The following is a 27,826-nucleotide window of genomic DNA, read 5'->3' as shown; positions in this document are numbered from 1 at the left end:
TTTTAACAGTACACAATGGTAACTCAAATGGTACATGATTAATAATAACAGAAATGTCTATTGTTCTTTTTGCATTCCTATAATGCAATTCACGTTGCACGGTCTGCTTCCAGTCATCAGGAATTGCACAAATTAAACAATGATAACGATCAATTACATTCTTTACATTTGCATTTTCAAATACATTTTGTATTATTTCAACAACAGCACAATCAGGTAAAAACCCTGTTTTAACCTCATAACATATATCCTTAAGAGATATAATACCAGCATTTATAAAATCATACCAAAGTATTGGTTTATCCTTCAATACAATCTCTGGATTCCTAAACAATGGTTGGTCATATATATTTTCTACACTCAATTTCAATTCAGACTTCTGTCTCAAGATATACCAAGCTTCTAACATTTCAATATACACAATCGGTAAACATTTTAATTCACAACGTGGTACTTGCATAAACAAGACTTCTAAACCAAGATTCATATTATAAATCTTTGACACAAAGTATAGAAAAGTATGCTTCCATAGTACATCATATTCATCATTTATCAATCTTCCTAAAAACTTTAGTCTAAATGCATGTATTTTACATTTCATATCAACTAATTGCAAACCTCCATTACATTTATGATTTATTATAACATTATAATTCACCAAATGAGATCTCTTATTCCATACAAAATTAACACATAAAATCTTTATCTCATTATAAGCCCATTCCGGGATAGAGGATACAAAAAGAGTGTACCAAAATCTAGACATCATTAACGTATTTACAACAACAACTCTACCCTGCAATGTTAATTGCCTTTGTAACCATATATTCAAAAGAGATTTCAATTTTGATATCTTTTCTTTCCAATTTAGATCATCACATATATTTCTGTTTTTTCCAACATAAACACCAAGTAACTGTACATTATTATCACATACTTGTAAACCATACTCCTGTTTTTCTACAGGTGACAATTCTCCCTTTCCAACACATAAAATTTCAGATTTTTGTCTATTAATTTTAGCACCAGTTGCTCTACTATATAAATCAAAAACTTTAAAAACTTCTGATATAGATTGTTTATTACAAACAGATAAAGTTGTATCGTCTGCATGTTGAAAAATTAATCCTTCTTTTCCACTATTTGGAATAACAATACCTTTTATCAAATCATTTTTAACAATCTTATTATGTAAAGGCTCAGCAGCTAAAACATACAATAATGCACTTATAGGACAGCCTTGTCTAATACCATTTTTAATATGAAAATAGTTTGTCAAAAATCCATTACATTTTACAGCACTATTAATACCATTATAAAATATTTCAATCCATTTTACAAATCTATCACCAAATCCATATTTTCTTAACACATATAACAAATATTTATGACTCACTCTGTCAAATGCTTTTTCCTGATCTATTTTCATTATATACCCTTCAAGTTCATCTTTTTCAATGAGTTCTATAATATCTCTTACATTTGCAATATTATTTGATATATCCCTACCAATAATACAACATGTTTGATCATTAGATACAATCTTAGGCAATACAACCTTAAATCTATTTGCCATTATCCTGGCTAATATTTTATAATCAACCTGTAGTAATGAAATAGGTCTATAATTTTTCAAAGACTTTTTATCACCTTTCTTTTTATATATAAGACTAATCACTCCACATTTCATAGACCTGCCTAAAACACCTTCTTTTTCAATAACATTAAACAAATCAAATAAAACATTTCTGAGTTCATTATAAAATTGACAGTAAAACTCAACTGTGAGTCCATCAGACCCTGGACTTTTATTTTTTGACATTTGATTTATTGCTTTAAAAATTTCTTCATGTGAAATATCAGCATCACAAAAATTACAATCATTGTCATCTATTTTTGTATCTACACTATCTAACAATTCTGACATTTTATCATTATCTGTATCTACACATGAGTACAATTCTTTATAAAATTTATATTGTAAATCTAAAATACCTTCAGTAGCATAAACTGATTCATTATTTTCATTTAGTAATTCTTTAATAGAATTATTCTCTTGTTTATATTTCTCCAAATTTAAAAAATACTTTGTACATTTATCTGACTCAACAGCCCAAATAGCTTTTGATCTGAGTACTGCACCTCTACATTTTTCTAATTCATATGCTGACAACTCAAGTTTCAAACTTTCTAACTTAGCTACATCAATATCTACACCACAAGCAGCTTTTTCACATAAAAAATTGATTTGCCTTTCTAATCTATAAAAATCTCTTCTATTTTCTTTTGCCATTTTAGAAGAAAAAATTTGAGAATATCTTTTAATTTTATATTTAAGATTATCCCACCAAATCATTAAATCTTTATTATATAATTCATTTTCTTTTTCATCAGAAATAATTTCTTTTACTCTCCTTACATATTCTTCATTACATAATAATGTATTATTGAGGACCCACAATCCAGGACCTCTTTCAATATTACTACAGTTAAAATTCATAATTACAAACGAATGATCACTTAAACTAGTAGTATTATAATATACATTCTGAACATAAGGAGATAACTGTTTATTTACAAGAAAATAATCAATTCTACTTTGTTGTAATTCTCCATTACAAATTCTTTTCCATGAAAATATTCTAGAACTTTTATTTCTAGTACGCCATACATCATACAAATTGTTATTTTCAATCAAGTCACATAATTTTTTACATGGTTCATCAATAACATGATTACTTTTACCACCTCTATCTAGCATAGATAGAGAAGTATTAAAATCCCCACCAATTATCAAATTATCTAACTTTTCCGTATACAGTTTAACAAAGTTAAAAAAGATAACTCTTTCAGCATTAACATTTGGTGCATACAATGAAATTACATTAAACAATTGTCCATCATCTTCATATGTTATATGGATAAATCTGCCATCAGAGTCTTTATATACACATTTTATCTTATTTTTAAAATTATTATTCACTAAAACAGCCACACCCCTTCTACCATGTAAACTGTTACTACAATATATATCACCTTCATATAGGTGTTTAACACTATCTACATAAGCATCATCCCAAAATGTTTCTTGTAATAATACCATACTAAATTTTCTATCATGAATAATACTTATAAAATTCTCAAAATTAATTACATTCTTTAAACCATTACAATTAAAAGAACAAATTACCACCATTGCAAAAAGAAAAACAAACTTGCATATAAACTTATCCATTTTTATTATTTTTTTACTGTCAACCACCTTTCTTACATTTTTACCACTCAAATTGGGAGTAGGTTTTGCAATTGATCTCCTTTCAAGTTTCCTCTGTTTTTTCTTAATTTTTCTGGCCATTTTTGCACTTACAAATTTATCTGGGGTGTCATTTTCACCATCAGAACAGATAGAAGACTCATTTTCATTTGCACCTTCCATGGAGACTTCTTCGTCACCAACGAAGGTGCTTTCATCATTAGAGCAACACTGCTCAATTTCAATTTCATTTTTACTCTCCCCAGTGACAATATTGTCACTAGGAGGAGCGTCATTACTAGCTATTTTTAACTTTTTGCCATCAGAAAAATCCTTGTCTAAATTGACGTTTTCATTAACATCTTCCTCGTTATCTAGATTCAATAGTTCATCGTCTGTTATCTCATTGTTACTTTCGGTATCACTGTCCATCTTTCTCTTTCTGTTTTCCTCCTGGGGGTGGCTTTTTGGTTTATTTTGCACCACATTAACTTCTATCGGAACAGTTGTTTTAGGATCAGTATCGGCAACATCTTCCTCTGACCAAACTTCAGACATATCTTCATCATCATTTTCACCGGTAATGTTAACTATTTCCGGACCATTTTCGTCATTCTGTTTGTTGCAAGTACAACGATCACTTTTTTCTGTACATGTGTCGCATGTACACACACATGGATGCTTACGGCAGTCCTGACACGGACATACACACGGATCACTTTTACAGAAAGAGCAGGTACATATACATGGGTACTTTTCACATTTGAAACAGGCGCATATACAGTCTTTTTTCCCACAAATGTTACATTTGCACATACAAAAATAGAAATTACATACTTCACAGTTCTTCTTCTTTTTATATGCTGGAGGTTGATCTTTTTTGGTATTTGAGCTACTTCCACACACACAAAACAACGGTAAATTATGGCAATACTCACATCTACTAGCTTTACATTGTCTCTTCGAATGTCCATATTGGCCACACCCGTGACAAACAAAGTACGGACATTGTTTACGCATATGCTCCGGTGACAAACACTCCGAGCAGACCTTTATCTGGTTGTTATGTACAAGCCGAAAATATTTCGTATCTGAGCCGATTTTGAAAGGTATTGTCCATGGCAAAGCCAACATACCCTGTGGAAATTTGCATTTCATAAATCTTGTCCCGTCTGCTACCTGCGTTCCAGGTATTGCTCGTCTGTATATAGGAGAAACGATTTTCACCCCTTTTGATACTAATTTACTTCTTATATCATCATCCGAAATAAACGATGGAAGTTGCATTATAGAAACAACAGTTATATCCGAATGTAACATGCTGACTTGATATTCATTATTTGCAATATCAATTCCTTCTTGCACTAGACGGAAAGCAGTCTGCTTACTATCTAATGTTATATCATACGACATGGCATCATTTTTGACAACAGCTAACACCGAATTTAAACCAGTGACTGTTTCAATATCTTCGATTACTATTCTTTCACCAATAACATCTGTATTGATTACTTCAATTCTCACAGTACAATCTCTCTGATACGACTTTGCATCACGAACATAATTTTGCTTTTGATTATATCCATTCCCAGCACCACGGCTACCATTCCGTTGGGAAAAATAAGATTTTTTACTAGTTTGCTCCATTTCGCCGGTCATTCCGGAAAATTACAAGCAAGCACAGCCCAAATTTGTAAACAAACACTCGAGTGCTCCTAAACGACCCCCCTTTTCCACACGAATAATCGTCGGATTAGGGGGAACTACAGTTTATAATGACAGTTTCTCTTCTTAATACATCAAAGTTTTGTTAATAAAGCATAAATAAATCCTTACTGTTATTATCGAATCATAATATCCTGTTGAAACACAGATTTGTCCACCGGAGCAATTATGACACGTCCATCCTGGGCTGCGCTCAGTTGGGAATCCAAAGCTAGCTAGCTAAGAACGCGAACGATGTGTGTGTGGTTTTTTTTTTTTTTTTAAACATTCTTACAAATGAACGATAATAAATATTACCCGTTTCCAACTGAATACAAATTGCGAATTATCTACTTTCATGCACTTGATGCTTTCAGTCAGTACCTATATTTTTTTCCGTTTGCATTTTGGACACACCAGTCGGCTATACATTTGCACGGACTTCAGGCGTATTGAACGGTGGTTGGGAAAATCCAATCCACGAACTTAAAAATACAAACATGAAGTTAATTCAGCGTTCTTTGGGAAAAGGATAGCATTCAAGAGTGAACAATTTCTTCTCCCGCCCTAAAAACTCACTCCTCCGTTTTAACGTTCTACCCACTATGTAAAATCTATTTTTGATTATTGAGGATTCATTTGGCTCTTTCCTCAAACTGAGTTTACATAAGCTATTTTCAATCCACTGATCGTTCAGCAATTGATAACCGTACTAAATTATGACACTCTGATTTGGACAAGAAAGAATATTAACATAAATGTCGCATATGAGGTTTTTTTTCTTTCGTAATAGCTTTTTCTATACACTAAAGGTTTAACCGTTAACAAATTGGCAAAAGACCATTTCATGAAACCATGTTACAAATGAAGTGTAGAAAGTGATCAAAAATATATGGTGTCAGATGTGGGATTCGAACCCACGCCCACATAAGTGGACCAGAACACTCATTCCCACGAATGGGAAGGTATTAACCTTGAGTCTGGCGCCTTAGACCACTCGGCCAACCTGACATGACAACAATCCGGCTAATTTTAATAGTTAACCATCGTCTAAGGTACGGAAAACATTATAACTGAATAACTTGTCCTTTTGGTTTTTAATTAAATTCGTAATTGGCGCATTTTAGATTTGAGGAAATGTTTCCTCATTTCTAACCTTTTTTTCATCTGCCAAATGGACGTTTTATATGATTACTCAAAATTGTTCCAAATGGAGTTGAAGATGGGCCATTCATTTCGTCTCACTTTCTTTTACTCCCTAAGCCTCAATTCTCACTTGAACACTTCCCACTAGAACCGTATAGGGCAAACTAAACAAACCGACATTCTTTTTTTTTACGAAGCCAGTTGACAAATATATAAAATATCAGCAGAAAAGTCGTAAGGTAGCGTGGCCGAGCGGTCTAAGGCGCTGGTTTTAGGCACCAGTCTCATTGAGGCGTGGGTTCGAATCCCACCGCTGCCAAGAATTTTTTACTGAACAGTTCAATTTTTCTATCCAAAAGAATGAAAGACTCTTTCCGACCCTGTCAAGTATTTTGAGAGAGAGAGCTAGCTAGCTAAGAACGCGAACGATGTGTGTGTGGTTTTTTTTTTTTTTTTTAAACATTCTTACAAATGAACGATAATAAATATTACCCGTTTCCAACTGAATACAAATTGCGAATTATCTACTTTCATGCACTTGATGCTTTCAGTCAGTACCTATATTTTTTTCCGTTTGCATTTTGGACACACCAGTCGGCTATACATTTGCACGGACTTCAGGCGTATTGAACGGTGGTTGGGAAAATCCAATCCACGAACTTAAAAATACAAACATGAAGTTAATTCAGCGTTCTTTGGGAAAAGGATAGCATTCAAGAGTGAACAATTTCTTCTCCCGCCCTAAAAACTCACTCCTCCGTTTTAACGTTCTACCCACTATGTAAAATCTATTTTTGATTATTGAGGATTCATTTGGCTCTTTCCTCAAACTGAGTTTACATAAGCTATTTTCAATCCACTGATCGTTCAGCAATTGATAACCGTACTAAATTATGACACTCTGATTTGGACAAGAAAGAATATTAACATAAATGTCGCATATGAGGTTTTTTTTCTTTCGTAATAGCTTTTTCTATACACTAAAGGTTTAACCGTTAACAAATTGGCAAAAGACCATTTCATGAAACCATGTTACAAATGAAGTGTAGAAAGTGATCAATAATATATGGTGTCAGATGTGGGATTCGAACCCACGCCCACATAAGTGGACCAGAACACTCATTCCCACGAATGGGAAGGTATTAACCTTGAGTCTGGCGCCTTAGACCACTCGGCCAACCTGACATGACAACAATCCGGCTAATTTTAATAGTTAACCATCGTCTAAGGTACGGAAAACATTATAACTGAATAACTTGTCCTTTTGGTTTTTAATTAAATTCGTAATTGGCGCATTTTAGATTTGAGGAAATGTTTCCTCATTTCTAACCTTTTTTTCATCTGCCAAATGGACGTTTTATATGATTACTCAAAATTGTTCCAAATGGAGTTGAAGATGGGCCATTCATTTCGTCTCACTTTCTTTTACTCCCTAAGCCTCAATTCTCACTTGAACACTTCCCACTAGAACCGTATAGGGCAAACTAAACAAACCGACATTCTTTTTTTTTTACGAAGCCAGTTGACAAATATATAAAATATCAGCAGAAAAGTCGTAAGGTAGCGTGGCCGAGCGGTCTAAGGCGCTGGTTTTAGGCACCAGTCTCATTGAGGCGTGGGTTCGAATCCCACCGCTGCCAAGAATTTTTTACTGAACAGTTCAATTTTTCTATCCAAAAGAATGAAAGACTCTTTCCGACCCTGTCAAGTATTTTGAGAGAGAGAGCTAGCTAGCTAAGAACGCGAACGATGTGTGTGTGGTTTTTTTTTTTTTTTTTAAACATTCTTACAAATGAACGATAATAAATATTACCCGTTTCCAACTGAATACAAATTGCGAATTATCTACTTTCATGCACTTGATGCTTTCAGTCAGTACCTATATTTTTTTCCGTTTGCATTTTGGACACACCAGTCGGCTATACATTTGCACGGACTTCAGGCGTATTGAACGGTGGTTGGGAAAATCCAATCCACGAACTTAAAAATACAAACATGAAGTTAATTCAGCGTTCTTTGGGAAAAGGATAGCATTCAAGAGTGAACAATTTCTTCTCCCGCCCTAAAAACTCACTCCTCCGTTTTAACGTTCTACCCACTATGTAAAATCTATTTTTGATTATTGAGGATTCATTTGGCTCTTTCCTCAAACTGAGTTTACATAAGCTATTTTCAATCCACTGATCGTTCAGCAATTGATAACCGTACTAAATTATGACACTCTGATTTGGACAAGAAAGAATATTAACATAAATGTCGCATATGAGGTTTTTTTTCTTTCGTAATAGCTTTTTCTATACACTAAAGGTTTAACCGTTAACAAATTGGCAAAAGACCATTTCATGAAACCATGTTACAAATGAAGTGTAGAAAGTGATCAAAAATATATGGTGTCAGATGTGGGATTCGAACCCACGCCCACATAAGTGGACCAGAACACTCATTCCCACGAATGGGAAGGTATTAACCTTGAGTCTGGCGCCTTAGACCACTCGGCCAACCTGACATGACAACAATCCGGCTAATTTTAATAGTTAACCATCGTCTAAGGTACGGAAAACATTATAACTGAATAACTTGTCCTTTTGGTTTTTAATTAAATTCGTAATTGGCGCATTTTAGATTTGAGGAAATGTTTCCTCATTTCTAACCTTTTTTTCATCTGCCAAATGGACGTTTTATATGATTACTCAAAATTGTTCCAAATGGAGTTGAAGATGGGCCATTCATTTCGTCTCACTTTCTTTTACTCCCTAAGCCTCAATTCTCACTTGAACACTTCCCACTAGAACCGTATAGGGCAAACTAAACAAACCGACATTCTTTTTTTTTACGAAGCCAGTTGACAAATATATAAAATATCAGCAGAAAAGTCGTAAGGTAGCGTGGCCGAGCGGTCTAAGGCGCTGGTTTTAGGCACCAGTCTCATTGAGGCGTGGGTTCGAATCCCACCGCTGCCAAGAATTTTTTACTGAACAGTTCAATTTTTCTATCCAAAAGAATGAAAGACTCTTTCCGACCCTGTCAAGTATTTTGAGAGAGAGAGCTAGCTAGCTAAGAACGCGAACGATGTGTGTGTGGGTTTTTTTTTTTTTTTAAACATTCTTACAAATGAACGATAATAAATATTACCCGTTTCCAACTGAATACAAATTGCGAATTATCTACTTTCATGCACTTGATGCTTTCAGTCAGTACCTATATTTTTTTCCGTTTGCATTTTGGACACACCAGTCGGCTATACATTTGCACGGACTTCAGGCGTATTGAACGGTGGTTGGGAAAATCCAATCCACGAACTTAAAAATACAAACATGAAGTTAATTCAGCGTTCTTTGGGAAAAGGATAGCATTCAAGAGTGAACAATTTCTTCTCCCGCCCTAAAAACTCACTCCTCCGTTTTAACGTTCTACCCACTATGTAAAATCTATTTTTGATTATTGAGGATTCATTTGGCTCTTTCCTCAAACTGAGTTTACATAAGCTATTTTCAATCCACTGATCGTTCAGCAATTGATAACCGTACTAAATTATGACACTCTGATTTGGACAAGAAAGAATATTAACATAAATGTCGCATATGAGGTTTTTTTTCTTTCGTAATAGCTTTTTCTATACACTAAAGGTTTAACCGTTAACAAATTGGCAAAAGACCATTTCATGAAACCATGTTACAAATGAAGTGTAGAAAGTGATCAAAAATATATGGTGTCAGATGTGGGATTCGAACCCACGCCCACATAAGTGGACCAGAACACTCATTCCCACGAATGGGAAGGTATTAACCTTGAGTCTGGCGCCTTAGACCACTCGGCCAACCTGACATGACAACAATCCGGCTAATTTTAATAGTTAACCATCGTCTAAGGTACGGAAAACATTATAACTGAATAACTTGTCCTTTTGGTTTTTAATTAAATTCGTAATTGGCGCATTTTAGATTTGAGGAAATGTTTCCTCATTTCTAACCTTTTTTTCATCTGCCAAATGGACGTTTTATATGATTACTCAAAATTGTTCCAAATGGAGTTGAAGATGGGCCATTCATTTCGTCTCACTTTCTTTTACTCCCTAAGCCTCAATTCTCACTTGAACACTTCCCACTAGAACCGTATAGGGCAAACTAAACAAACCGACATTCTTTTTTTTTACGAAGCCAGTTGACAAATATATAAAATATCAGCAGAAAAGTCGTAAGGTAGCGTGGCCGAGCGGTCTAAGGCGCTGGTTTTTGGAAAAAAGTCGAGTACACCTTTAACGGATATAGACGTATATTTTGCTTGTCCTGTTTTGAAGTTATATTTTTCTATTGGATTTGGATATTACCAGCCGGAATAGTTAAAAACGCTTTCATAACAGTAATGTAAGTTTTATTACTGACATTTTTGCAAAAATAATGCCTTAATTTGATATTTGAGTGAACTTTACTTCTTCATGTGTAAATATTGAGGTACGAAGAGGGATATTGTAATGGAGAAATTACCAAAACCATTAGTTGCGCTTATTAACAGTATTGTAGACGAATATGAACATTTTAATTGGAATTCGAATTACTTAGGTGATAAAATGAGAATTTCGTTGATTTGGACCAGAGGTGAATATGTGAATACAAACAAAGGTGTAAAACACAAGTCGAAATCAAGTAAAGCCAGGGACACTAAACGGTTAAAAACGTGGCAAGATAAGAAAGAAAATTTACATAACGACGATGATATAGATACTAGTGATATAGATACTGATAGTTCAGAGGAAGATATGAGCGAATCAAGTGATGAAAATCAACAAATCGACAAGGTAGATATCCCGCTGGTAACCCCCGAAAAAGTAAACATTAGACCGGTTACGAAAATTACTCACCCGGTACGAGTGTCTATTAATAAGTCAATCAATAAAAACAATCATGAATCGCCACCAGAAAAAAGAGTGTGTCGTAGTTCGATATATGGAACGAGTGTGGAAGTTCAAAAACAAAGTGTACACACAAATATAAAGGAATGTGAACATGTAGAAATAGATGACGAAATAAAAACAGTCGCATCCAAATCGATAATAACCGGGAACAGTCCATGTAATGACAGCCACTATCAGAAAATAGTGTTTAATAGACGACCAGAAGGTGATATCGTGTTAGGAAAAATTAAAAAGAGAGATACATTAGTTATTTGTAATACAACAAAGAAGAAAATAAATCATGTGAATCTTGATACGAACAAATCAGGTTATGAAGACACAATGTATTATATTAATAGATATAAAGATTTGAGAAAAACGGACGATGAAGAAATAAGTAGTTATGTTTTTCATGTTCCGAAATTAGAAAGATACGCGGAAGTTCACAAACTTTGTCCGTGGTGTTTTTTGGAATGAACAGTTATTTGGGGAAAACCCAAGATCCGTTTCATGCGTGAATTAACTCTTTAATTATATTGTTTATTATGTATCAAAACTTAGGTTTGGAAACCAACCTATTTTTGTTAGGACTTAAAAATATTAGTTAAATATAACATTTGCGTATGCTAACATTTTGTGTATTTTTTTCTTGTAATAGTTCAAAGGCTATTTTATTGTTTTATATATAAAAAAGAAAATTTAAAAAAAAAAGGAAGTATATTCATACAATTAGTTTATCATAGGATAGATTGATTAAAAAAGTGACATTAATATAATCAGTTTGGTATATGAGAATTTGATGACTTAGAGTAAATGAGCGATTTGTTGAGTTGAGTAAATGAGCGATTTGTTGAATTGAGTAAATGAGCGAGCTGTTGACTTAGAGTAAATGAGCGATTTGTTGTTGTTGTTTTTTTCTTTTCAGGGAAAATGACAATAATTGACATAAATGTTTGATATATGTGTAATTGTAATCTGTGATATGTATATAGAAGTGAGATTATAATAAAGATAAAAAAAAAAATAAGGCGCTGGTTTTAGGCACCAGTCTCATTGAGGCGTGGGTTCGAATCCCACCGCTGCCAAGAATTTTTTACTGAACAGTTCAATTTTTCTATCCAAAAGAATGAAAGACTCTTTCCGACCCTGTCAAGTATTTTGAGAGAGAGAGCTAGCTAGCTAAGAACGCGAACGATGTGTGTGTGGTTTTTTTTTTTTTTTAAACATTCTTACAAATGAACGATAATAAATATTACCCGTTTCCAACTGAATACAAATTGCGAATTATCTACTTTCATGCACTTGATGCTTTCAGTCAGTACCTATATTTTTTTCCGTTTGCATTTTGGACACACCAGTCGGCTATACATTTGCACGGACTTCAGGCGTATTGAACGGTGGTTGGGAAAATCCAATCCACGAACTTAAAAATACAAACATGAAGTTAATTCAGCGTTCTTTGGGAAAAGGATAGCATTCAAGAGTGAACAATTTCTTCTCCCGCCCTAAAAACTCACTCCTCCGTTTTAACGTTCTACCCACTATGTAAAATCTATTTTTGATTATTGAGGATTCATTTGGCTCTTTCCTCAAACTGAGTTTACATAAGCTATTTTCAATCCACTGATCGTTCAGCAATTGATAACCGTACTAAATTATGACACTCTGATTTGGACAAGAAAGAATATTAACATAAATGTCGCATATGAGGTTTTTTTTCTTTCGTAATAGCTTTTTCTATACACTAAAGGTTTAACCGTTAACAAATTGGCAAAAGACCATTTCATGAAACCATGTTACAAATGAAGTGTAGAAAGTGATCAAAAATATATGGTGTCAGATGTGGGATTCGAACCCACGCCCACATAAGTGGACCAGAACACTCATTCCCACGAATGGGAAGGTATTAACCTTGAGTCTGGCGCCTTAGACCACTCGGCCAACCTGACATGACAACAATCCGGCTAATTTTAATAGTTAACCATCGTCTAAGGTACGGAAAACATTATAACTGAATAACTTGTCCTTTTGGTTTTTAATTAAATTCATAATTGGCGCATTTTAGATTTGAGGAAATGTTTCCTCATTTCTAACCTTTTTTTCATCTGCCAAATGGACGTTTTATATGATTACTCAAAATTGTTCCAAATGGAGTTGAAGATGGGCCATTCATTTCGTCTCACTTTCTTTTACTCCCTAAGCCTCAATTCTCACTTGAACACTTCCCACTAGAACCGTATAGGGCAAACTAAACAAACCGACATTCTTTTTTTTTACGAAGCCAGTTGACAAATATATAAAATATCAGCAGAAAAGTCGTAAGGTAGCGTGGCCGAGCGGTCTAAGGCGCTGGTTTTAGGCACCAGTCTCATTGAGGCGTGGGTTCGAATCCCACCGCTGCCAAGAATTTTTTACTGAACAGTTCAATTTTTCTATCCAAAAGAATGAAAGACTCTTTCCGACCCTGTCAAGTATTTTGAGAGAGAGAGCTAGCTAGCTAAGAACGCGAACGATGTGTGTGTGGTTTTTTTTTTTTTTTTAAACATTCTTACAAATGAACGATAATAAATATTACCCGTTTCCAACTGAATACAAATTGCGAATTATCTACTTTCATGCACTTGATGCTTTCAGTCAGTACCTATATTTTTTTCCGTTTGCATTTTGGACACACCAGTCGGCTATACATTTGCACGGACTTCAGGCGTATTGAACGGTGGTTGGGAAAATCCAATCCACGAACTTAAAAATACAAACATGAAGTTAATTCAGCGTTCTTTGGGAAAAGGATAGCATTCAAGAGTGAACAATTTCTTCTCCCGCCCTAAAAACTCACTCCTCCGTTTTAACGTTCTACCCACTATGTAAAATCTATTTTTGATTATTGAGGATTCATTTGGCTCTTTCCTCAAACTGAGTTTACATAAGCTATTTTCAATCCACTGATCGTTCAGCAATTGATAACCGTACTAAATTATGACACTCTGATTTGGACAAGAAAGAATATTAACATAAATGTCGCATATGAGGTTTTTTTTCTTTCGTAATAGCTTTTTCTATACACTAAAGGTTTAACCGTTAACAAATTGGCAAAAGACCATTTCATGAAACCATGTTACAAATGAAGTGTAGAAAGTGATCAAAAATATATGGTGTCAGATGTGGGATTCGAACCCACGCCCACATAAGTGGACCAGAACACTCATTCCCACGAATGGGAAGGTATTAACCTTGAGTCTGGCGCCTTAGACCACTCGGCCAACCTGACATGACAACAATCCGGCTAATTTTAATAGTTAACCATCGTCTAAGGTACGGAAAACATTATAACTGAATAACTTGTCCTTTTGGTTTTTAATTAAATTCGTAATTGGCGCATTTTAGATTTGAGGAAATGTTTCCTCATTTCTAACCTTTTTTTCATCTGCCAAATGGACGTTTTATATGATTACTCAAAATTGTTCCAAATGGAGTTGAAGATGGGCCATTCATTTCGTCTCACTTTCTTTTACTCCCTAAGCCTCAATTCTCACTTGAACACTTCCCACTAGAACCGTATAGGGCAAACTAAACAAACCGACATTCTTTTTTTTTACGAAGCCAGTTGACAAATATATAAAATATCAGCAGAAAAGTCGTAAGGTAGCGTGGCCGAGCGGTCTAAGGCGCTGGTTTTAGGCACCAGTCTCATTGAGGCGTGGGTTCGAATCCCACCGCTGCCAAGAATTTTTTACTGAACAGTTCAATTTTTCTATCCAAAAGAATGAAAGACTCTTTCCGACCCTGTCAAGTATTTTGAGAGAGAGAGCTAGCTAGCTAAGAACGCGAACGATGTGTGTGTGGTTTTTTTTTTTTTTTAAACATTCTTACAAATGAACGATAATAAATATTACCCGTTTCCAACTGAATACAAATTGCGAATTATCTACTTTCATGCACTTGATGCTTTCAGTCAGTACCTATATTTTTTTCCGTTTGCATTTTGGACACACCAGTCGGCTATACATTTGCACGGACTTCAGGCGTATTGAACGGTGGTTGGGAAAATCCAATCCACGAACTTAAAAATACAAACATGAAGTTAATTCAGCGTTCTTTGGGAAAAGGATAGCATTCAAGAGTGAACAATTTCTTCTCCCGCCCTAAAAACTCACTCCTCCGTTTTAACGTTCTACCCACTATGTAAAATCTATTTTTGATTATTGAGGATTCATTTGGCTCTTTCCTCAAACTGAGTTTACATAAGCTATTTTCAATCCACTGATCGTTCAGCAATTGATAACCGTACTAAATTATGACACTCTGATTTGGACAAGAAAGAATATTAACATAAATGTCGCATATGAGGTTTTTTTTCTTTCGTAATAGCTTTTTCTATACACTAAAGGTTTAACCGTTAACAAATTGGCAAAAGACCATTTCATGAAACCATGTTACAAATGAAGTGTAGAAAGTGATCAAAAATATATGGTGTCAGATGTGGGATTCGAACCCACGCCCACATAAGTGGACCAGAACACTCATTCCCACGAATGGGAAGGTATTAACCTTGAGTCTGGCGCCTTAGACCACTCGGCCAACCTGACATGACAACAATCCGGCTAATTTTAATAGTTAACCATCGTCTAAGGTACGGAAAACATTATAACTGAATAACTTGTCCTTTTGGTTTTTAATTAAATTCGTAATTGGCGCATTTTAGATTTGAGGAAATGTTTCCTCATTTCTAACCTTTTTTTCATCTGCCAAATGGACGTTTTATATGATTACTCAAAATTGTTCCAAATGGAGTTGAAGATGGGCCATTCATTTCGTCTCACTTTCTTTTACTCCCTAAGCCTCAATTCTCACTTGAACACTTCCCACTAGAACCGTATAGGGCAAACTAAACAAACCGACATTCTTTTTTTTTACGAAGCCAGTTGACAAATATATAAAATATCAGCAGAAAAGTCGTAAGGTAGCGTGGCCGAGCGGTCTAAGGCGCTGGTTTTAGGCACCAGTCTCATTGAGGCGTGGGTTCGAATCCCACCGCTGCCAAGAATTTTTTACTGAACAGTTCAATTTTTCTATCCAAAAGAATGAAAGACTCTTTCCGACCCTGTCAAGTATTTTGAGAGAGAGAGCTAGCTAGCTAAGAACGCGAACGATGTGTGTGTGGTTTTTTTTTTTTTTTTTAAACATTCTTACAAATGAACGATAATAAATATTACCCGTTTCCAACTGAATACAAATTGCGAATTATCTACTTTCATGCACTTGATGCTTTCAGTCAGTACCTATATTTTTTTCCGTTTGCATTTTGGACACACCAGTCGGCTATACATTTGCACGGACTTCAGGCGTATTGAACGGTGGTTGGGAAAATCCAATCCACGAACTTAAAAATACAAACATGAAGTTAATTCAGCGTTCTTTGGGAAAAGGATAGCATTCAAGAGTGAACAATTTCTTCTCCCGCCCTAAAAACTCACTCCTCCGTTTTAACGTTCTACCCACTATGTAAAATCTATTTTTGATTATTGAGGATTCATTTGGCTCTTTCCTCAAACTGAGTTTACATAAGCTATTTTCAATCCACTGATCGTTCAGCAATTGATAACCGTACTAAATTATGACACTCTGATTTGGACAAGAAAGAATATTAACATAAATGTCGCATATGAGGTTTTTTTTCTTTCGTAATAGCTTTTTCTATACACTAAAGGTTTAACCGTTAACAAATTGGCAAAAGACCATTTCATGAAACCATGTTACAAATGAAGTGTAGAAAGTGATCAAAAATATATGGTGTCAGATGTGGGATTCGAACCCACGCCCACATAAGTGGACCAGAACACTCATTCCCACGAATGGGAAGGTATTAACCTTGAGTCTGGCGCCTTAGACCACTCGGCCAACCTGACATGACAACAATCCGGCTAATTTTAATAGTTAACCATCGTCTAAGGTACGGAAAACATTATAACTGAATAACTTGTCCTTTTGGTTTTTAATTAAATTCGTAATTGGCGCATTTTAGATTTGAGGAAATGTTTCCTCATTTCTAACCTTTTTTTCATCTGCCAAATGGACGTTTTATATGATTACTCAAAATTGTTCCAAATGGAGTTGAAGATGGGCCATTCATTTCGTCTCACTTTCTTTTACTCCCTAAGCCTCAATTCTCACTTGAACACTTCCCACTAGAACCGTATAGGGCAAACTAAACAAACCGACATTCTTTTTTTTTACGAAGCCAGTTGACAAATATATAAAATATCAGCAGAAAAGTCGTAAGGTAGCGTGGCCGAGCGGTCTAAGGCGCTGGTTTTAGGCACCAGTCTCATTGAGGCGTGGGTTCGAATCCCACCGCTGCCAAGAATTTTTTACTGAACAGTTCAATTTTTCTATCCAAAAGAATGAAAGACTCTTTCCGACCCTGTCAAGTATTTTGAGAGAGAGAGCTAGCTAGCTAAGAACGCGAACGATGTGTGTGTGTTTTTTTTTTTTTTTTTTAAACATTCTTACAAATGAACGATAATAAATATTACCCGTTTCCAACTGAATACAAATTGCGAATTATCTACTTTCATGCACTTGATGCTTTCAGTCAGTACCTATATTTTTTTCCGTTTGCATTTTGGACACACCAGTCGGCTATACATTTGCACGGACTTCAGGCGTATTGAACGGTGGTTGGGAAAATCCAATCCACGAACTTAAAAATACAAACATGAAGTTAATTCAGCGTTCTTTGGGAAAAGGATAGCATTCAAGAGTGAACAATTTCTTCTCCCGCCCTAAAAACTCACTCCTCCGTTTTAACGTTCTACCCACTATGTAAAATCTATTTTTGATTATTGAGGATTCATTTGGCTCTTTCCTCAAACTGAGTTTACATAAGCTATTTTCAATCCACTGATCGTTCAGCAATTGATAACCGTACTAAATTATGACACTCTGATTTGGACAAGAAAGAATATTAACATAAATGTCGCATATGAGGTTTTTTTTCTTTCGTAATAGCTTTTTCTATACACTAAAGGTTTAACCGTTAACAAATTGGCAAAAGACCATTTCATGAAACCATGTTACAAATGAAGTGTAGAAAGTGATCAAAAATATATGGTGTCAGATGTGGGATTCGAACCCACGCCCACATAAGTGGACCAGAACACTCATTCCCACGAATGGGAAGGTATTAACCTTGAGTCTGGCGCCTTAGACCACTCGGCCAACCTGACATGACAACAATCCGGCTAATTTTAATAGTTAACCATCGTCTAAGGTACGGAAAACATTATAACTGAATAACTTGTCCTTTTGGTTTTTAATTAAATTCGTAATTGGCGCATTTTAGATTTGAGGAAATGTTTCCTCATTTCTAACCTTTTTTTCATCTGCCAAATGGACGTTTTATATGATTACTCAAAATTGTTCCAAATGGAGTTGAAGATGGGCCATTCATTTCGTCTCACTTTCTTTTACTCCCTAAGCCTCAATTCTCACTTGAACACTTCCCACTAGAACCGTATAGGGCAAACTAAACAAACCGACATTCTTTTTTTTTACGAAGCCAGTTGACAAATATATAAAATATCAGCAGAAAAGTCGTAAGGTAGCGTGGCCGAGCGGTCTAAGGCGCTGGTTTTAGGCACCAGTCTCATTGAGGCGTGGGTTCGAATCCCACCGCTGCCAAGAATTTTTTACTGAACAGTTCAATTTTTCTATCCAAAAGAATGAAAGACTCTTTCCGACCCTGTCAAGTATTTTGAGAGAGAGAGCTAGCTAGCTAAGAACGCGAACGATGTGTGTGTGGTTTTTTTTTTTTTTTTAAACATTCTTACAAATGAACGATAATAAATATTACCCGTTTCCAACTGAATACAAATTGCGAATTATCTACTTTCATGCACTTGATGCTTTCAGTCAGTACCTATATTTTTTTCCGTTTGCATTTTGGACACACCAGTCGGCTATACATTTGCACGGACTTCAGGCGTATTGAACGGTGGTTGGGAAAATCCAATCCACGAACTTAAAAATACAAACATGAAGTTAATTCAGCGTTCTTTGGGAAAAGGATAGCATTCAAGAGTGAACAATTTCTTCTCCCGCCCTAAAAACTCACTCCTCCGTTTTAACGTTCTACCCACTATGTAAAATCTATTTTTGATTATTGAGGATTCATTTGGCTCTTTCCTCAAACTGAGTTTACATAAGCTATTTTCAATCCACTGATCGTTCAGCAATTGATAACCGTACTAAATTATGACACTCTGATTTGGACAAGAAAGAATATTAACATAAATGTCGCATATGAGGTTTTTTTTCTTTCGTAATAGCTTTTTCTATACACTAAAGGTTAAACCGTTAACAAATTGGCAAAAGACCATTTCATGAAACCATGTTACAAATGAAGTGTAGAAAGTGATCAAAAATATATGGTGTCAGATGTGGGATTCGAACCCACGCCCACATAAGTGGACCAGAACACTCATTCCCACGAATGGGAAGGTATTAACCTTGAGTCTGGCGCCTTAGACCACTCGGCCAACCTGACATGACAACAATCCGGCTAATTTTAATAGTTAACCATCGTCTAAGGTACGGAAAACATTATAACTGAATAACTTGTCCTTTTGGTTTTTAATTAAATTCGTAATTGGCGCATTTTAGATTTGAGGAAATGTTTCCTCATTTCTAACCTTTTTTTCATCTGCCAAATGGACGTTTTATATGATTACTCAAAATTGTTCCAAATGGAGTTGAAGATGGGCCATTCATTTCGTCTCACTTTCTTTTACTCCCTAAGCCTCAATTCTCACTTGAACACTTCCCACTAGAACCGTATAGGGCAAACTAAACAAACCGACATTCTTTTTTTTTACGAAGCCAGTTGACAAATATATAAAATATCAGCAGAAAAGTCGTAAGGTAGCGTGGCCGAGCGGTCTAAGGCGCTGGTTTTAGGCACCAGTCTCATTGAGGCGTGGGTTCGAATCCCACCGCTGCCAAGAATTTTTTACTGAACAGTTCAATTTTTCTATCCAAAAGAATGAAAGACTCTTTCCGACCCTGTCAAGTATTTTGAGAGAGAGAGCTAGCTAGCTAAGAACGCGAACGATGTGTGTGTGGTTTTTTTTTTTTTTTTTAAACATTCTTACAAATGAACGATAATAAATATTACCCGTTTCCAACTGAATACAAATTGCGAATTATCTACTTTCATACACTTGATGCTTTCAGTCAGTACCTATATTTTTTTCCGTTTGCATTTTGGACACACCAGTCGGCTATACATTTGCACGGACTTCAGGCGTATTGAACGGTGGTTGGGAAAATCCAATCCACGAACTTAAAAATACAAACATGAAGTTAATTCAGCGTTCTTTGGGAAAAGGATAGCATTCAAGAGTGAACAATTTCTTCTCCCGCCCTAAAAACTCACTCCTCCGTTTTAACGTTCTACCCACTATGTAAAATCTATTTTTGATTATTGAGGATTCATTTGGCTCTTTCCTCAAACTGAGTTTACATAAGCTATTTTCAATCCACTGATCGTTCAGCAATTGATAACCGTACTAAATTATGACACTCTGATTTGGACAAGAAAGAATATTAACATAAATGTCGCATATGAGGTTTTTTTTCTTTCGTAATAGCTTTTTCTATACACTAAAGGTTTAACCGTTAACAAATTGGCAAAAGACCATTTCATGAAACCATGTTACAAATGAAGTGTAGAAAGTGATCAAAAATATATGGTGTCAGATGTGGGATTCGAACCCACGCCCACATAAGTGGACCAGAACACTCATTCCCACGAATGGGAAGGTATTAACCTTGAGTCTGGCGCCTTAGACCACTCGGCCAACCTGACATGACAACAATCCGGCTAATTTTAATAGTTAACCATCGTCTAAGGTACGGAAAACATTATAACTGAATAACTTGTCCTTTTGGTTTTTAATTAAATTCGTAATTGGCGCATTTTAGATTTGAGGAAATGTTTCCTCATTTCTAACCTTTTTTTCATCTGCCAAATGGACGTTTTATATGATTACTCAAAATTGTTCCAAATGGAGTTGAAGATGGGCCATTCATTTCGTCTCACTTTCTTTTACTCCCTAAGCCTCAATTCTCACTTGAACACTTCCCACTAGAACCGTATAGGGCAAACTAAACAAACCGACATTCTTTTTTTTTACGAAGCCAGTTGACAAATATATAAAATATCAGCAGAAAAGTCGTAAGGTAGCGTGGCCGAGCGGTCTAAGGCGCTGGTTTTAGGCACCAGTCTCATTGAGGCGTGGGTTCGAATCCCACCGCTGCCAAGAATTTTTTACTGAACAGTTCAATTTTTCTATCCAAAAGAATGAAAGACTCTTTCCGACCCTGTCAAGTATTTTGAGAGAGAGAGCTAGCTAGCTAAGAACGCGAACGATGTGTGTGTGTTTTTTTTTTTTTTTTTTAAACATTCTTACAAATGAACGATAATAAATATTACCCGTTTCCAACTGAATACAAATTGCGAATTATCTACTTTCATGCACTTGATGCTTTCAGTCAGTACCTATATTTTTTTCCGTTTGCATTTTGGACACACCAGTCGGCTATACATTTGCACGGACTTCAGGCGTATTGAACGGTGGTTGGGAAAATCCAATCCACGAACTTAAAAATACAAACATGAAGTTAATTCAGCGTTCTTTGGGAAAAGGATAGCATTCAAGAGTGAACAATTTCTTCTCCCGCCCTAAAAACTCACTCCTCCGTTTTAACGTTCTACCCACTATGTAAAATCTATTTTTGATTATTGAGGATTCATTTGGCTCTTTCCTCAAACTGAGTTTACATAAGCTATTTTCAATCCACTGATCGTTCAGCAATTGATAACCGTACTAAATTATGACACTCTGATTTGGACAAGAAAGAATATTAACATAAATGTCGCATATGAGGTTTTTTTTCTTTCGTAATAGCTTTTTCTATACACTAAAGGTTTAACCGTTAACAAATTGGCAAAAGACCATTTCATGAAACCATGTTACAAATGAAGTGTAGAAAGTGATCAAAAATATATGGTGTCAGATGTGGGATTCGAACCCACGCCCACATAAGTGGACCAGAACACTCATTCCCACGAATGGGAAGGTATTAACCTTGAGTCTGGCGCCTTAGACCACTCGGCCAACCTGACATGACAACAATCCGGCTAATTTTAATAGTTAACCATCGTCTAAGGTACGGAAAACATTATAACTGAATAACTTGTCCTTTTGGTTTTTAATTAAATTCGTAATTGGCGCATTTTAGATTTGAGGAAATGTTTCCTCATTTCTAACCTTTTTTTCATCTGCCAAATGGACGTTTTATATGATTACTCAAAATTGTTCCAAATGGAGTTGAAGATGGGCCATTCATTTCGTCTCACTTTCTTTTACTCCCTAAGCCTCAATTCTCACTTGAACACTTCCCACTAGAACCGTATAGGGCAAACTAAACAAACCGACATTCTTTTTTTTTACGAAGCCAGTTGACAAATATATAAAATATCAGCAGAAAAGTCGTAAGGTAGCGTGGCCGAGCGGTCTAAGGCGCTGGTTTTAGGCACCAGTCTCATTGAGGCGTGGGTTCGAATCCCACCGCTGCCAAGAATTTTTTACTGAACAGTTCAATTTTTCTATCCAAAAGAATGAAAGACTCTTTCCGACCCTGTCAAGTATTTTGAGAGAGAGAGCTAGCTAGCTAAGAACGCGAACGATGTGTGTGTGTTTTTTTTTTTTTTTTTTAAACATTCTTACAAATGAACGATAATAAATATTACCCGTTTCCAACTGAATACAAATTGCGAATTATCTACTTTCATGCACTTGATGCTTTCAGTCAGTACCTATATTTTTTTCCGTTTGCATTTTGGACACACCAGTCGGCTATACATTTGCACGGACTTCAGGCGTATTGAACGGTGGTTGGGAAAATCCAATCCACGAACTTAAAAATACAAACATGAAGTTAATTCAGCGTTCTTTGGGAAAAGGATAGCATTCAAGAGTGAACAATTTCTTCTCCCGCCCTAAAAACTCACTCCTCCGTTTTAACGTTCTACCCACTATGTAAAATCTATTTTTGATTATTGAGGATTCATTTGGCTCTTTCCTCAAACTGAGTTTACATAAGCTATTTTCAATCCACTGATCGTTCAGCAATTGATAACCGTACTAAATTATGACACTCTGATTTGGACAAGAAAGAATATTAACATAAATGTCGCATATGAGGTTTTTTTTCTTTCGTAATAGCTTTTTCTATACACTAAAGGTTTAACCGTTAACAAATTGGCAAAAGACCATTTCATGAAACCATGTTACAAATGAAGTGTAGAAAGTGATCAAAAATATATGGTGTCAGATGTGGGATTCGAACCCACGCCCACATAAGTGGACCAGAACACTCATTCCCACGAATGGGAAGGTATTAACCTTGAGTCTGGCGCCTTAGACCACTCGGCCAACCTGACATGACAACAATCCGGCTAATTTTAATAGTTAACCATCGTCTAAGGTACGGAAAACATTATAACTGAATAACTTGTCCTTTTGGTTTTTAATTAAATTCGTAATTGGCGCATTTTAGATTTGAGGAAATGTTTCCTCATTTCTAACCTTTTTTTCATCTGCCAAATGGACGTTTTATATGATTACTCAAAATTGTTCCAAATGGAGTTGAAGATGGGCCATTCATTTCGTCTCACTTTCTTTTACTCCCTAAGCCTCAATTCTCACTTGAACACTTCCCACTAGAACCGTATAGGGCAAACTAAACAAACCGACATTCTTTTTTTTTACGAAGCCAGTTGACAAATATATAAAATATCAGCAGAAAAGTCGTAAGGTAGCGTGGCCGAGCGGTCTAAGGCGCTGGTTTTAGGCACCAGTCTCATTGAGGCGTGGGTTCGAATCCCACCGCTGCCAAGAATTTTTTACTGAACAGTTCAATTTTTCTATCCAAAAGAATGAAAGACTCTTTCCGACCCTGTCAAGTATTTTGAGAGAGAGAGCTAGCTAGCTAAGAACGCGAACGATGTGTGTGTGGTTTTTTTTTTTTTTTTTAAACATTCTTACAAATGAACGATAATAAATATTACCCGTTTCCAACTGAATACAAATTGCGAATTATCTACTTTCATGCACTTGATGCTTTCAGTCAGTACCTATATTTTTTTCCGTTTGCATTTTGGACACACCAGTCGGCTATACATTTGCACGGACTTCAGGCGTATTGAACGGTGGTTGGGAAAATCCAATCCACGAACTTAAAAATACAAACATGAAGTTAATTCAGCGTTCTTTGGGAAAAGGATAGCATTCAAGAGTGAACAATTTCTTCTCCCGCCCTAAAAACTCACTCCTCCGTTTTAACGTTCTACCCACTATGTAAAATCTATTTTTGATTATTGAGGATTCATTTGGCTCTTTCCTCAAACTGAGTTTACATAAGCTATTTTCAATCCACTGATCGTTCAGCAATTGATAACCGTACTAAATTATGACACTCTGATTTGGACAAGAAAGAATATTAACATAAATGTCGCATATGAGGTTTTTTTTCTTTCGTAATAGCTTTTTCTATACACTAAAGGTTTAACCGTTAACAAATTGGCAAAAGACCATTTCATGAAACCATGTTACAAATGAAGTGTAGAAAGTGATCAAAAATATATGGTGTCAGATGTGGGATTCGAACCCACGCCCACATAAGTGGACCAGAACACTCATTCCCACGAATGGGAAGGTATTAACCTTGAGTCTGGCGCCTTAGACCACTCGGCCAACCTGACATGACAACAATCCGGCTAATTTTAATAGTTAACCATCGTCTAAGGTACGGAAAACATTATAACTGAATAACTTGTCCTTTTGGTTTTTAATTAAATTCGTAATTGGCGCATTTTAGATTTGAGGAAATGTTTCCTCATTTCTAACCTTTTTTTCATCTGCCAAATGGACGTTTTATATGATTACTCAAAATTGTTCCAAATGGAGTTGAAGATGGGCCATTCATTTCGTCTCACTTTCTTTTACTCCCTAAGCCTCAATTCTCACTTGAACACTTCCCACTAGAACCGTATAGGGCAAACTAAACAAACCGACATTCTTTTTTTTTACGAAGCCAGTTGACAAATATATAAAATATCAGCAGAAAAGTCGTAAGGTAGCGTGGCCGAGCGGTCTAAGGCGCTGGTTTTAGGCACCAGTCTCATTGAGGCGTGGGTTCGAATCCCACCGCTGCCAAGAATTTTTTACTGAACAGTTCAATTTTTCTATCCAAAAGAATGAAAGACTCTTTCCGACCCTGTCAAGTATTTTGAGAGAGAGAGCTAGCTAGCTAAGAACGCGAACGATGTGTGTGTGGTTTTTTTTTTTTTTTTTAAACATTCTTACAAATGAACGATAATAAATATTACCCGTTTCCAACTGAATACAAATTGCGAATTATCTACTTTCATGCACTTGATGCTTTCAGTCAGTACCTATATTTTTTTCCGTTTGCATTTTGGACACACCAGTCGGCTATACATTTGCACGGACTTCAGGCGTATTGAACGGTGGTTGGGAAAATCCAATCCACGAACTTAAAAATACAAACATGAAGTTAATTCAGCGTTCTTTGGGAAAAGGATAGCATTCAAGAGTGAACAATTTCTTCTCCCGCCCTAAAAACTCACTCCTCCGTTTTAACGTTCTACCCACTATGTAAAATCTATTTTTGATTATTGAGGATTCATTTGGCTCTTTCCTCAAACTGAGTTTACATAAGCTATTTTCAATCCACTGATCGTTCAGCAATTGATAACCGTACTAAATTATGACACTCTGATTTGGACAAGAAAGAATATTAACATAAATGTCGCATATGAGGTTTTTTTTCTTTCGTAATAGCTTTTTCTATACACTAAAGGTTTAACCGTTAACAAATTGGCAAAAGACCATTTCATGAAACCATGTTACAAATGAAGTGTAGAAAGTGATCAAAAATATATGGTGTCAGATGTGGGATTCGAACCCACGCCCACATAAGTGGACCAGAACACTCATTCCCACGAATGGGAAGGTATTAACCTTGAGTCTGGCGCCTTAGACCACTCGGCCAACCTGACATGACAACAATCCGGCTAATTTTAATAGTTAACCATCGTCTAAGGTACGGAAAACATTATAACTGAATAACTTGTCCTTTTGGTTTTTAATTAAATTCGTAATTGGCGCATTTTAGATTTGAGGAAATGTTTCCTCATTTCTAACCTTTTTTTCATCTGCCAAATGGACGTTTTATATGATTACTCAAAATTGTTCCAAATGGAGTTGAAGATGGGCCATTCATTTCGTCTCACTTTCTTTTACTCCCTAAGCCTCAATTCTCACTTGAACACTTCCCACTAGAACCGTATAGGGCAAACTAAACAAACCGACATTCTTTTTTTTTACGAAGCCAGTTGACAAATATATAAAATATCAGCAGAAAAGTCGTAAGGTAGCGTGGCCGAGCGGTCTAAGGGGCTGGTTTTAGGCACCAGTCTCATTGAGGCGTGGGTTCGAATCCCACCGCTGCCAAGAATTTTTTACTGAACAGTTCAATTTTTCTATCCAAAAGAATGAAAGACTCTTTCCGACCCTGTCAAGTATTTTGAGAGAGAGAGCTAGCTAGCTAAGAACGCGAACGATGTGTGTGTGGTTTTTTTTTTTTTTTTAAACATTCTTACAAATGAACGATAATAAATATTACCCGTTTCCAACTGAATACAAATTGCGAATTATCTACTTTCATGCACTTGATGCTTTCAGTCAGTACCTATATTTTTTTCCGTTTGCATTTTGGACACACCAGTCGGCTATACATTTGCACGGACTTCAGGCGTATTGAACGGTGGTTGGGAAAATCCAATCCACGAACTTAAAAATACAAACATGAAGTTAATTCAGCGTTCTTTGGGAAAAGGATAGCATTCAAGAGTGAACAATTTCTTCTCCCGCCCTAAAAACTCACTCCTCCGTTTTAACGTTCTACCCACTATGTAAAATCTATTTTTGATTATTGAGGATTCATTTGGCTCTTTCCTCAAACTGAGTTTACATAAGCTATTTTCAATCCACTGATCGTTCAGCAATTGATAACCGTACTAAATTATGACACTCTGATTTGGACAAGAAAGAATATTAACATAAATGTCGCATATGAGGTTTTTTTTCTTTCGTAATAGCTTTTTCTATACACTAAAGGTTTAACCGTTAACAAATTGGCAAAAGACCATTTCATGAAACCATGTTACAAATGAAGTGTAGAAAGTGATCAAAAATATATGGTGTCAGATGTGGGATTCGAACCCACGCCCACATAAGTGGACCAGAACACTCATTCCCACGAATGGGAAGGTATTAACCTTGAGTCTGGCGCCTTAGACCACTCGGCCAACCTGACATGACAACAATCCGGCTAATTTTAATAGTTAACCATCGTCTAAGGTACGGAAAACATTATAACTGAATAACTTGTCCTTTTGGTTTTTAATTAAATTCGTAATTGGCGCATTTTAGATTTGAGGAAATGTTTCCTCATTTCTAACCTTTTTTTCATCTGCCAAATGGACGTTTTATATGATTACTCAAAATTGTTCCAAATGGAGTTGAAGATGGGCCATTCATTTCGTCTCACTTTCTTTTACTCCCTAAGCCTCAATTCTCACTTGAACACTTCCCACTAGAACCGTATAGGGCAAACTAAACAAACCGACATTCTTTTTTTTTACGAAGCCAGTTGACAAATATATAAAATATCAGCAGAAAAGT

General features: G+C 35.7%; 30 non-coding genes across 30 annotated transcripts; 14 read left to right on the top strand and 16 right to left on the bottom strand.

Annotated features, from left to right (window-relative positions):
- Window positions 1-5,853: 5,853 nt before the first annotated feature.
- Window positions 5,854-5,968, bottom strand: Trnal-caa (transfer RNA leucine (anticodon CAA)). Its single transcript has 2 exons — window positions 5,931-5,968; window positions 5,854-5,899 (listed from the first exon to the last, which is right to left on the bottom strand). It is a non-coding gene; the product is annotated as a tRNA-Leu (tRNA).
- A 373-nt stretch (window positions 5,969-6,341) lies between these two features.
- On the top strand, window positions 6,342-6,422 carry Trnal-uag (transfer RNA leucine (anticodon UAG)). The gene has a single exon. It is a non-coding gene; the product is annotated as a tRNA-Leu (tRNA).
- Window positions 6,423-7,173: 751 nt separating this feature from the next.
- On the bottom strand, window positions 7,174-7,288 carry Trnal-caa (transfer RNA leucine (anticodon CAA)). Its single transcript has 2 exons — window positions 7,251-7,288; window positions 7,174-7,219 (listed from the first exon to the last, which is right to left on the bottom strand). It is a non-coding gene; the product is annotated as a tRNA-Leu (tRNA).
- A 374-nt stretch (window positions 7,289-7,662) lies between these two features.
- Window positions 7,663-7,743, top strand: Trnal-uag (transfer RNA leucine (anticodon UAG)). The gene has a single exon. It is a non-coding gene; the product is annotated as a tRNA-Leu (tRNA).
- A 751-nt stretch (window positions 7,744-8,494) lies between these two features.
- Trnal-caa (transfer RNA leucine (anticodon CAA)) lies at window positions 8,495-8,609 on the bottom strand. The gene is made up of 2 exons: window positions 8,572-8,609; window positions 8,495-8,540 (listed from the first exon to the last, which is right to left on the bottom strand). It is a non-coding gene; the product is annotated as a tRNA-Leu (tRNA).
- A 373-nt stretch (window positions 8,610-8,982) lies between these two features.
- Window positions 8,983-9,063, top strand: Trnal-uag (transfer RNA leucine (anticodon UAG)). Its single transcript has one exon. It is a non-coding gene; the product is annotated as a tRNA-Leu (tRNA).
- A 750-nt stretch (window positions 9,064-9,813) lies between these two features.
- Window positions 9,814-9,928, bottom strand: Trnal-caa (transfer RNA leucine (anticodon CAA)). Its single transcript has 2 exons — window positions 9,891-9,928; window positions 9,814-9,859 (listed from the first exon to the last, which is right to left on the bottom strand). It is a non-coding gene; the product is annotated as a tRNA-Leu (tRNA).
- Window positions 9,929-12,828: 2,900 nt separating this feature from the next.
- Window positions 12,829-12,943, bottom strand: Trnal-caa (transfer RNA leucine (anticodon CAA)). The gene is made up of 2 exons: window positions 12,906-12,943; window positions 12,829-12,874 (listed from the first exon to the last, which is right to left on the bottom strand). It is a non-coding gene; the product is annotated as a tRNA-Leu (tRNA).
- A 373-nt stretch (window positions 12,944-13,316) lies between these two features.
- Trnal-uag (transfer RNA leucine (anticodon UAG)) lies at window positions 13,317-13,397 on the top strand. Its single transcript has one exon. It is a non-coding gene; the product is annotated as a tRNA-Leu (tRNA).
- Window positions 13,398-14,147: 750 nt separating this feature from the next.
- On the bottom strand, window positions 14,148-14,262 carry Trnal-caa (transfer RNA leucine (anticodon CAA)). The gene is made up of 2 exons: window positions 14,225-14,262; window positions 14,148-14,193 (listed from the first exon to the last, which is right to left on the bottom strand). It is a non-coding gene; the product is annotated as a tRNA-Leu (tRNA).
- Window positions 14,263-14,635: 373 nt separating this feature from the next.
- On the top strand, window positions 14,636-14,716 carry Trnal-uag (transfer RNA leucine (anticodon UAG)). Its single transcript has one exon. It is a non-coding gene; the product is annotated as a tRNA-Leu (tRNA).
- Window positions 14,717-15,465: 749 nt separating this feature from the next.
- Window positions 15,466-15,580, bottom strand: Trnal-caa (transfer RNA leucine (anticodon CAA)). Its single transcript has 2 exons — window positions 15,543-15,580; window positions 15,466-15,511 (listed from the first exon to the last, which is right to left on the bottom strand). It is a non-coding gene; the product is annotated as a tRNA-Leu (tRNA).
- Window positions 15,581-15,953: 373 nt separating this feature from the next.
- On the top strand, window positions 15,954-16,034 carry Trnal-uag (transfer RNA leucine (anticodon UAG)). The gene has a single exon. It is a non-coding gene; the product is annotated as a tRNA-Leu (tRNA).
- A 751-nt stretch (window positions 16,035-16,785) lies between these two features.
- On the bottom strand, window positions 16,786-16,900 carry Trnal-caa (transfer RNA leucine (anticodon CAA)). Its single transcript has 2 exons — window positions 16,863-16,900; window positions 16,786-16,831 (listed from the first exon to the last, which is right to left on the bottom strand). It is a non-coding gene; the product is annotated as a tRNA-Leu (tRNA).
- A 373-nt stretch (window positions 16,901-17,273) lies between these two features.
- Trnal-uag (transfer RNA leucine (anticodon UAG)) lies at window positions 17,274-17,354 on the top strand. The gene has a single exon. It is a non-coding gene; the product is annotated as a tRNA-Leu (tRNA).
- A 751-nt stretch (window positions 17,355-18,105) lies between these two features.
- Trnal-caa (transfer RNA leucine (anticodon CAA)) lies at window positions 18,106-18,220 on the bottom strand. Its single transcript has 2 exons — window positions 18,183-18,220; window positions 18,106-18,151 (listed from the first exon to the last, which is right to left on the bottom strand). It is a non-coding gene; the product is annotated as a tRNA-Leu (tRNA).
- Window positions 18,221-18,593: 373 nt separating this feature from the next.
- On the top strand, window positions 18,594-18,674 carry Trnal-uag (transfer RNA leucine (anticodon UAG)). Its single transcript has one exon. It is a non-coding gene; the product is annotated as a tRNA-Leu (tRNA).
- Window positions 18,675-19,424: 750 nt separating this feature from the next.
- Window positions 19,425-19,539, bottom strand: Trnal-caa (transfer RNA leucine (anticodon CAA)). The gene is made up of 2 exons: window positions 19,502-19,539; window positions 19,425-19,470 (listed from the first exon to the last, which is right to left on the bottom strand). It is a non-coding gene; the product is annotated as a tRNA-Leu (tRNA).
- Window positions 19,540-19,912: 373 nt separating this feature from the next.
- Trnal-uag (transfer RNA leucine (anticodon UAG)) lies at window positions 19,913-19,993 on the top strand. The gene has a single exon. It is a non-coding gene; the product is annotated as a tRNA-Leu (tRNA).
- A 751-nt stretch (window positions 19,994-20,744) lies between these two features.
- Trnal-caa (transfer RNA leucine (anticodon CAA)) lies at window positions 20,745-20,859 on the bottom strand. Its single transcript has 2 exons — window positions 20,822-20,859; window positions 20,745-20,790 (listed from the first exon to the last, which is right to left on the bottom strand). It is a non-coding gene; the product is annotated as a tRNA-Leu (tRNA).
- A 373-nt stretch (window positions 20,860-21,232) lies between these two features.
- Trnal-uag (transfer RNA leucine (anticodon UAG)) lies at window positions 21,233-21,313 on the top strand. Its single transcript has one exon. It is a non-coding gene; the product is annotated as a tRNA-Leu (tRNA).
- A 751-nt stretch (window positions 21,314-22,064) lies between these two features.
- Window positions 22,065-22,179, bottom strand: Trnal-caa (transfer RNA leucine (anticodon CAA)). Its single transcript has 2 exons — window positions 22,142-22,179; window positions 22,065-22,110 (listed from the first exon to the last, which is right to left on the bottom strand). It is a non-coding gene; the product is annotated as a tRNA-Leu (tRNA).
- A 373-nt stretch (window positions 22,180-22,552) lies between these two features.
- On the top strand, window positions 22,553-22,633 carry Trnal-uag (transfer RNA leucine (anticodon UAG)). The gene has a single exon. It is a non-coding gene; the product is annotated as a tRNA-Leu (tRNA).
- A 751-nt stretch (window positions 22,634-23,384) lies between these two features.
- Trnal-caa (transfer RNA leucine (anticodon CAA)) lies at window positions 23,385-23,499 on the bottom strand. Its single transcript has 2 exons — window positions 23,462-23,499; window positions 23,385-23,430 (listed from the first exon to the last, which is right to left on the bottom strand). It is a non-coding gene; the product is annotated as a tRNA-Leu (tRNA).
- A 373-nt stretch (window positions 23,500-23,872) lies between these two features.
- Window positions 23,873-23,953, top strand: Trnal-uag (transfer RNA leucine (anticodon UAG)). The gene has a single exon. It is a non-coding gene; the product is annotated as a tRNA-Leu (tRNA).
- A 751-nt stretch (window positions 23,954-24,704) lies between these two features.
- Window positions 24,705-24,819, bottom strand: Trnal-caa (transfer RNA leucine (anticodon CAA)). Its single transcript has 2 exons — window positions 24,782-24,819; window positions 24,705-24,750 (listed from the first exon to the last, which is right to left on the bottom strand). It is a non-coding gene; the product is annotated as a tRNA-Leu (tRNA).
- A 373-nt stretch (window positions 24,820-25,192) lies between these two features.
- Window positions 25,193-25,273, top strand: Trnal-uag (transfer RNA leucine (anticodon UAG)). Its single transcript has one exon. It is a non-coding gene; the product is annotated as a tRNA-Leu (tRNA).
- A 751-nt stretch (window positions 25,274-26,024) lies between these two features.
- On the bottom strand, window positions 26,025-26,139 carry Trnal-caa (transfer RNA leucine (anticodon CAA)). Its single transcript has 2 exons — window positions 26,102-26,139; window positions 26,025-26,070 (listed from the first exon to the last, which is right to left on the bottom strand). It is a non-coding gene; the product is annotated as a tRNA-Leu (tRNA).
- Window positions 26,140-26,512: 373 nt separating this feature from the next.
- Trnal-uag (transfer RNA leucine (anticodon UAG)) lies at window positions 26,513-26,593 on the top strand. The gene has a single exon. It is a non-coding gene; the product is annotated as a tRNA-Leu (tRNA).
- A 750-nt stretch (window positions 26,594-27,343) lies between these two features.
- On the bottom strand, window positions 27,344-27,458 carry Trnal-caa (transfer RNA leucine (anticodon CAA)). The gene is made up of 2 exons: window positions 27,421-27,458; window positions 27,344-27,389 (listed from the first exon to the last, which is right to left on the bottom strand). It is a non-coding gene; the product is annotated as a tRNA-Leu (tRNA).
- Window positions 27,459-27,826: the final 368 nt, after the last annotated feature.

Source organism: Mytilus trossulus, chromosome 10 (assembly GCF_036588685.1).
Source record: "Mytilus trossulus isolate FHL-02 chromosome 10, PNRI_Mtr1.1.1.hap1, whole genome shotgun sequence".
Lineage (NCBI taxonomy): Eukaryota > Metazoa > Mollusca > Bivalvia > Mytilida > Mytilidae > Mytilus > Mytilus trossulus.
Note: the sequence above shows the minus strand (reverse complement) of the source record. Positions and strands in the feature narration are given on the sequence as shown.